Source organism: Taurulus bubalis (assembly GCF_910589615.1).
Source record: "Taurulus bubalis genome assembly, chromosome: 21".
In the NCBI taxonomy this organism is placed as follows: Eukaryota; Metazoa; Chordata; class Actinopteri; order Perciformes; family Cottidae; genus Taurulus; species Taurulus bubalis.
The window spans coordinates 4,874,353-4,883,758 of NC_136609.1; positions in this window are offsets into that span (position 1 = coordinate 4,874,353).

Consider the following 9,406-nt stretch of genomic DNA (forward strand, 5'->3'; position numbering starts at 1 on the left):
CAGGAGGAGGGAGTTTCTGAAGCAGTTTAGTATTTTGATCTTTACAAGGAAGTAAGAGTACAGGACTATAATTGTATTTTGCAAAGTTTGAAAAAGGCACGGTTCATATATTTTGCCTAACAGAAAAAAAAGAATCCGCTGTTAGATCAGCTAAACTCTGCAGTTTCCGCCCCCCTCTGTGTGCCTGTAACGAGAGTTCACAGATGTTGGAGTCTGTGTCAAGCTCCGCCTTCACCATGATTTGTCGATTCAGGTGTCCGTCGACATGTGTGAAAACTACCAATGAACACTCAGGAAATCCCTAAAGACCTATCCACCCATTTATGCTGCAAAAAAACACAGGTTTTCACTTGACACCACATTACCCACTGAAACCAGCAAACAAAAAAAGTGTGTGATTGGCTGGTGACATTGAGGGACAGAGCAGATGTTGGTTCCGTTTCACTGCGTTGCGCTGAATTTTCCCTTTTTGCCCATTCTTTGTTTTTACCTTTTCCGTAGCAGACATCGTGAAGACATGTGGGATGTCGTCCTTTGCATTAGTCACACGTGTGGCAATGCCGGCACTCCTTTGCGCTGTGACCGGGTTTTAGACATTTGTTATCTTTGACGTACGTCCTCTTGTATTCCAGTTTTTTCATGAACTGACATTTGCAAAGCTGGTGACCGATATACTGGCATAGCATGCAATTCCTTTGTTGTTGTCTGCTTATTATTTTCCACCACCGTTTGTGTGTTGAAGGCGCTGGCTTTGTTTCTTTTGCTTTCCCTTGTGCTCCACTTGTCTTGACAGGATTCAGCTGAATGGAGAGCGAGGAAAGAGGTGATCGGATTGCAGGTGGTTTCGGCCTCCACAGACATGAACTTGGCAAAGTCCTTGAAGCTAGGGAAATCCTTTCCCCCCGTGAGACGTAGTGTCACGTGCCGGTTCCATCGTAAGGCTAGCCACTCTGGCAGTTTCCGCATCAACTTCTGATTTTGCTCACAATCGTTTAAGCCTTTTACATGGGGCATGGCCTGCAGACAGGCATTTGAGAAATCTTCAGCATCTTTAGACTATTTTTGACCAGTTGGATAACTTTTCTCTAAAGGCCTATTGAATGATAAACGGCTGACCATACCTCTGAGCTTGTTCCACGCGTCACTGTAAGCGTCTCTGTCACTACGATAGAATGCCCCTTCTAGACATTTGTGAGCTGAGCTACATATCTCTTGAGCTTATCGGTAGTGGGAATGTTCTTCCTATCCAGAAAGGGACATAAATTAAGCTTTCCACTCAACAAAGTCAATTGGATTGCCATTAAACACTGTGGGCTCTGGCATTGGAAGTCTGTTAATAGCAATGCTGTCCTGGACAGCTTGTGCTAGGCAGGATACGTTGTTGCAGGAGGAAGGGAGCGTATCGGGTCCTGAAATGACTGGGCATCAGACTTCTGTCATATGATTAAAGTCTGGCTTGGGCAGCCTTTAAGTCTTTTTCAGCTTGTAATCGTTCCAATTCGGCCTTGTGTTTTTCTAATTCCCTCCTGTGTTCTTCCCCTTTCGTCTCTTTTCCTCCGTTAGCATCTTATATTCACCATCCTTAGCAGCTAACTCCGCCGCTGGAACACCCGAGTGCATGGAGCAATGACTGCCAGTCAGTGCTGAAGCAGAGGAGCCATACATGGACCGGGCATAGTCTCGCTCAAGTAGCACACGCAAGCACCGTCCTTCATGGTCTGCATCATATTCTCCATTTCCGCTAATCAGTCTCTCGTTCAAGATTTTGATAATGTCACTCGTTACTGCTGTACAAGCATCAACTTTACGCCTTAGCTCAGTATCGGGCGGACCGCACCCTCTGAGTTTTTCATACACTATCCTCAATTCCAAATTGTCTGCGAAGGATGCCAAGCGACTTTGTTAGTTCAGATTTGAATTCTTGACATGTTTGACGAGCTTGGGCTTTCCACTGTTCATAAAGGCTAATAAGTCTCCTTGCCCGTTTGCTCTGCTCTTTACGGTATGCTAGCATCTTTTCAGTGGGAACTCGTGCCCGATCAGGACATCTAACAACATCATCTTCATCACTTAAAAGTTCAGCAAGAATCTTCTGTTTGTTTTGCAAAGACTTTTAGTTCTTGTCTAACAGCACTTTGTTCCGTTTCTAGCATTTCCTTGTATTCATGAATTACCCTTACGCTTTATCATTGCTGCGCAGAGTAGCATCGTTTCCCTCCATTTTCGTTCGCCTTCCTATGTCTTCTTGCTACTTTTACCACGTCACAGTCTTCAATTTACCGCTGCCCGTAACCATTTCCTCTAAGTGTCTTTCTCTCTGCCTCAGCCTTGCCCTGCTTTGATTGCATGAATTGTTTCGACCTGACAATAAACAGGGGTTTTCTGTTGGAGATCAATGTGTGGACTCCCCTTTTGTTGCCAGCCCTGAGCCAGGTGGTAACAAGTGGCGTGAAATTACTCCTTTATTTCTTTCTTTGGGTCAAATTACATCCATTAAAATTGTAAATTATCACCACCGTAAGAGCTTTAGCCTCATACAGGTCCATTACACTTTTTAAATGTATAAAAGCGCATCCGTCCGTAACAAGATCCGTAGCTGTACCGTCAAGCTCACATTCAAGCATAAAACAAATCTGCGCTTCCTTTTTACCTCTTCAAAATAAAAGTCTGGTTTATCTATTAGAGAGAAAGTAGCATAAAGCCTCTATACATTCTTCAAACAATACAATATCATCTAGGCAAGCGTCAAGAACCAATAAGGTAAATACAAAGCAGGCAATCAACCAAAAACAATAAACCTTCCATGGGGTTATTTACAAGGTCTTAAATTATGGTTGAGAAAAAAAAAAAAAAAGTACACACACACACACACACACACACACGTTTACTTTGTATGCATTTTTTAAGTCTATTATATAAAAAAAGCCTCCCGTGGACAAGTGTTGTAAATGAGCGTTTTGCTATAGAGACTCAACACAGTGCATCTCTTTTGTGCATAGATGTATGTTATGAATATCATGTCACTGATGTCCACATCAAATAAATAAAGTCATAAGACTAGCCCAACCACCTGTGAATTTGGAGAAGCAGACCATACTATGGAGTACTGTCTTGCAAAAACACAAAGGACTGTAAAAAACAAAAAAAACACTGGTTTTGGCTCTTGTGCAAACAGCTGGTGAGATTTGGACAGCAGGGATGATGGCTATGTATCCTTTATTCTAAAGAAAAGCTGTGCTCCAGGGACAAAGATGCACACGCTCCAAGTACAGTTCCAGAAGAACCTGCATTCACCCACTGGCTTCTCTATGATGATGCAAACCTCACATGCTCCTGCTGAAGCCACGGGTGAGTCTTGTGTCTTATTTGTTTTGTCAGAAAGATTTACACACCGTCATACACACAGAAGGGAATACACTTCCATCATTTGAGTGGTGATTTAAGTCACACTAGCCCAAATACAAGAAGATATGCATTTAATGAAAGTATAATTATTGTCCGTTTGCACCAGTGATGAATGAAGACAAAGAGCTGGAGTGAGTGATGCCGAGTACCTTTCCTTCCAAGCAACATGTGCAGAGCTGTGAGTAAACGTTTGGTGTCTTATTTATTTGTTTCTACCACTGAAGATTCAAAATAATTTACAGTTCAGCCGATTTGCTATTAATCGTGTATTCTATTCAGCATATGATATTTGTTTACAGACGTTTTTGCATCATCGGCCAGACAACATGGCTTTGGGAACAAAATTCTTTTTAACCAAAAATGTCCTGCCGTTGACCGACACTGGGACCATGAATTCTTATCCCACATGAAAAGCATGACTTAAAGCATTCCGTCTCATGTTGGTGTTCTACTTATTGTCCTTGTGACTAGGAATTGAGCCCAGTCATGATCAGGGTATGTATCGGTCTTGGTTTTCTTATGTGGATGAAAAGAAAATGCATGTGAAACTGCTGTGTTAGTAACACCTGAATGCATGCATTTGAAGTGAAGGACTAGCCTATTTATTACTGTTATTTAACATTTGCCCTCTCCTTTGTTGAGAACTTGTTTTTTTAAAGTGTATCTAAAAGTGTACATATTACCACTTATGTATAGAGTTTTTATATTTTATTCTTTCTTATTATATTAAGTTTTTCCCTTTCCTAAACGGTTGACTCTCACATAGCCCTGCACAAGAAGTCCAATGTGTCTGGACTGTTGGTCTATGCACAAATGGCAAATAAAAAAAAAAAAAACCTTGAACCTTGTGTGCCATGTTGCTTTCCCTGTCTAGGTTAAATCGTAATGACCGGCAACTGGATATTAACCTATTCAAACAAACTGTGTATGAGTTAAGTATATTCTTTATGTAATAATGTTAAACTGTTTTATCACTGCCAGGCCATGCCTCCTGTTCGTCCCCGTTTGCCATGTGTGGAATAGCTGTGGCAGAGACCTCGTCTCCTCCCGGCTCTCTCCTGACAATTCACCTCACCAGTCAACCCAGCAACCTTCCATCAACTCACTCAACAGTACATGATTCCTGTTCTGCGTTATCCAAGTGTTTGTTCCCTTACCCCGTTCTTCCTGTGCCAACAGACACTGATGGCTCAGCGCTGTGCATTACTGCTTTTTTTCCAACCAAAAATGCTTTGCACTGCTCTATAGGGTCCTGATCCTACAAGGTCTACAGAGCCTGGTCCACTGCCAACTGCACAGAAAGATCAAAGTTAGTATTTTAATGTTGGAGTTGGTTATGTGTGTGTGTGTGTGTGTGTGTGTGTGTGTGTGTCAAAAATATTAAATCAAGTCCCACCCAAATACGAATTTGCGATGTCTTTATTCTTGTCCGACTAGGTGAGCCACTACCAAGGCCATTCGCTGTCGCTTCCTGGCTACGACCATGATGTCAGCCACTGGAACTGTTCACAGCATCAGAGTGTCCATGAAGATGGTGTAATTGTGCCGTTTCCCAACAGCATCTCTGATCTTCCTTCTCCCAAAGTAATTTCAGCTCCATCCCTTTTTCATATGGAAGCCAGATAATGATAACCTAAATGGCCAGAATGAGGAACAACGACACTCTGCCATGTATTGAAGGTTGTGCCCGGCCTCGAGTTGCCTCTGCAGTTGTTGGTAGACCTTGTGTGATTGTTGGTGTCACTGGACATTACTACCTGTTGTGATCCAGGCTGTGTAGGAAGAAGTGATATGCTGACAAAACAGTCATTCTTTCATGGGTGATGGTTCAGTGTGAGACAGAAGCCCATGTACGGAGGACTAGCTGCAGGATTGCAGGCACAATACCTGTGGGTAGACAGGTAAATTATACCATCATCGGGGACCCGAATGAGTCATAGTCACAAATGATATTGCTTTTCATATTTCAAGTTTGATTAAAGAAAATCCCATAGCATTCATTTAGCCGAATGATTAAGAATCATCTTATTGTCATGACCATTATACACCGGACTAAATGTGGTAGTTGATATGGCTGCTTTTACATTCATGGCTATACTATATTTTCTTTTAGGGATTGCTGTGCAGCACTTAAAGTGGCAGATTTGTGTGTAGGAGAGCATCTGAACTTGGATTCTTGGCGAACGACTGATTCCATCGTTGCCAAGGCCACTTCTGGTAACCTGCTGAACACCTGTGCATCAAGATCCCATTTCAGTGAAAACATGAGCATCAACCTGGACATATTTCACTGTATGAAGAGGTTCCTCCGTGGATGTGTGTCAGCGCATCATGCCCTGTACAGTTCTTTTGCTCTTTTCTGTTGTGAATCAGGAAGATTTGCAGAGGCTTATGCCTTATTTGGAATACAGTCTGCCAAGCCACACAGTCATGAGTACTGAAGGACCAGGATTCAACAGCCTGAGGAGCTCATCAAGAGCGGTAGGAGTTTTCCATCAGTTTCACGTGCAAGTGATCCAAATGGCGCTCTAACTAATTCACTAGTTGCAGTTGGGCTAAACTGAAGACTGGGTGCAGACTGCAGGAGACAATTTAACCGCCATCTCGCCCTGGCTGTGTAGCTCCAGGAGCTTAAGTGCGCAGGGGCTGAGTGTGTCCTGCCGGCTGCTCGTTTTAGATGTGTTTTTAGCTAATATTTTTATCCGGCAGGGTTTTTTTTAAAAATTTTTTAGGTTTAACCTCCTTTTTAACCATGAATAAAGATGATGTTTGGAATGCTAGATGGCTCCCCTATTGGAAGATGGTACCTTGGCGCCACTGAAGAAGATCACAAGGACAACATCCATCACATCACCCTCCTCTCCAGCTCTCAAACCAGTTTGAAGCACTGACTTCAGATGAGGGCCGGAGCTCTCTGACCCTCCCCCATCTCACTCTAGGCTTTCTTACGTGGACTCTACCACCTCCACCCTGGTTACGGGCAGCTCCATGGTTCGCGACAGTCACCCCTCATCCGGCCCCTCGAAGACCCTATGCTTCCTGCATCCTCTATAGTCAGCGCAGACTCCCGACCATCCTAACTAAATATTGCAACATCAGCACCATAATCATCCACATTAAAATTTTCAGGCCCTCCTCAATTCCTAGCTGGACACTGGTAACAAGATCATTGTCTCAGGCCCCATCCCCACCGACAAAAGGGGAATCAAGAGGTGGTCCAGACTGTTTTCACTACACACATGGCTGAAGGACTATTGTGCCACCACTGGGCTTCCCTACAACAACAACAACAACAACGACGACCTGCTCTGGGCAAGGCCCCTCCACCTGAATTGCAATGGCCTTCACCTGAACAGGAGGGGAACCCAGATGCTGTCTGAGAACATGGACTCTGCCCTGAGGAAATGACACTGTGGGAAATGTTACATCACCCCCACCACCCACTACTCCTCCTCCTCCTGCTGACTCCACTCTCCAAAACAGGACGGGTACACCTTTTATTACCACAATCATTTCCTAACAGACCCACTACAGCCGCCCAGTATCACACCAACTGCTGCTAATCATATGTAAAATAAGGGACCTTTGATCACTCTCTGGGCCTTGGTGTCATCCTTTCATTGCAAGGCCATCACTAGCCAATCACGGTAGGCGGCATCATATACATGCAGTGGGGATTCCCGTTGCGCCCCCTTGACGTCAAACACGTGTCCCGCTTCCGGTCTGCTCAACTTCCGCCACGGTTGCAGGTATGCAAGATGCTGCAGTGTTGTTTTGTCGGTCATGCTCTTCTGGTATTATATTGGCGCTGCCCAACCACCGGGCTTCGTTGCTCTTGACAGCCCTGCGCCCCTGCTTTGTGCCGTTTGTCAGTGAAATGTAAAGACTGTTGCCGGAAACTTGGGAGTAATGTTTGATTCACAGTTAAGCTTTGGATCAGATTCAAAACATATACCAGTCCTGCTTTCTTCAAAGAAGAACCATATCCAGACCATACTGTCCAATTTTCTCTCGACTGCAACTCCCTCCTTTGACAAACCAAAAGTCCACCTCCAACTAGTTCAGAATACAGCAGCTAGGCTTCTTACTGGTTTAACAGACCACATCACATTACTCCAGTCCTGGCCTATCCACTGGCTCCCTGTTCGTTTTAGAATTAATTAAAATATTTTACTGATCACTTTTAACGCCTGCCTGGGCCTGGCCCCATAAGACTGTGGAACCACAGACCTGCTTGATGAGATGTGGCTCGCAATGATGCTTATGTTACTCCCATTTTGTTTGTTTTTCTATTGGTTTTGTTGTGTTCATTGCCTTTATGGTCTCTTTATGTTCGTTTGTATTGAAGTTCGGCTACTTGCATTTGGTGTTTTAGCCATGCTTTGCTTCTCTGTAGAGCACTTTGTAAACTCTGTTTTGAAAAGGTGATAAATAAATAAGTTGTTATTATCCTCAATGGCACCCAAGTTGTTTCACTTTCCTCCATGCCCTCCTGCTTGGTTGACAAAACTTCAGTGCTTTTAAGAGATGTGACAATAAATAGACAGTTACATAAACATACCAGTTAGCCATGAGCACTATCTGAAAGTGCGTTTTCACCCATACAAGTGTATGAAATAAAGTTGTTCCCTTCTGTAGGTCAAAATAACTTTTGTTTAAATAGAAACCATATGTTAGCCATCTCTGCCCCTGCTGTCCTCACCAACTGCTGCTCGCACTGGATTTATCTAATCGTTACGCTCAATCTGTACACATGACATATATTGCTTCTGTCCAACCAAGGAGAAGGATCCTGAAGGTTTCTTCTTCCCCCCCCGCCCTCCTTCCCGAGTGAAAGGCAAATTTGTGCTATACAAAATAAACTGAACCTATAACAGGTGGAGAGTTTCTGTGTTTATTGTATAAATTATTTGTTTTACATATGAGTTATGTTTGTGAGACCTAGTCTACATGGCTCATTAATAAATCTGGTAGCGGTAGCAACCTGTCAGGTGTGATCTGTCATTCTTCTTACACATGCTCACTCATAATTCATCAGTTTTCATTGTTTGTGGCTGTCAATCATGACATCAGCTGATCCCATCAGCTGGTCTCTATCCAATAGCACACCGACACAATTATATTGTTAGCCTATGTTACGGACTTGGGATCACAGGGAGAAGGACTCAAATGGAGACTTGAAATGCGGTAGTAGGGTGCTTACTGAGGATCAGTAACAGGCAGCGGTATCAAAATCAGTAGGCAAAAACTTGTTGGTATACAGAACTGGTCGACGCACGGGGGGGGGGGGGGGACCCACTGCGGACTTGCTGGTCGGCTCACTGGTACAGTCTGAGATGAACTGGCACAGAACACAGATTTGACACAGACTAAATACACAGGGGGAAGGCAGGCAACAAGGCACAGGTGGACACAATCAGGGCGGGGCTTGCAATCACAGGAGAAACGAGAGACAAGGTGAGTCACAACAGACAACCTGACAGTGACAACAAAACTGGTTGTTTTTTTCGGCGGACTCTTCCGAGTCCTGAAGCCTTCCTGGTCCGCCCACATTTCTAAAACATGTACTTATTTTATAAGATTGGTTATGCAATAAAATAAGTAATTTTTCCATTTTTGAACCGAACGACACGATTTTTGACTGAAACTCCTTCCTAACATGGCAATGCTTTGTTGGATTGTGATTTTTGATTCCGATTCCTTAGGTCCTAAGCTTTCCAAAAAGGTGCCTTGTCGTTGTCGTTAAGGCCCTGAACCATACAGTTCGAAAAACGTGGAGACCGCTCAAGGAGGCATTTTTGGGGGAAAAGTGTTTTTAAAAAAAACATTTTTCCCGCAAAATAATTCTGAAAGAAATCATATAAAATAACACAAGTATTAGAACTCATTTGGGGTTCATACAACTACTTGAAACACAGGGAACAAGGAGGTACAAAACCCCAGAGCCCCCATTTTTGATGATTTTTCATATGATTGTCTCTCTACCTTCTGCATGGTCACG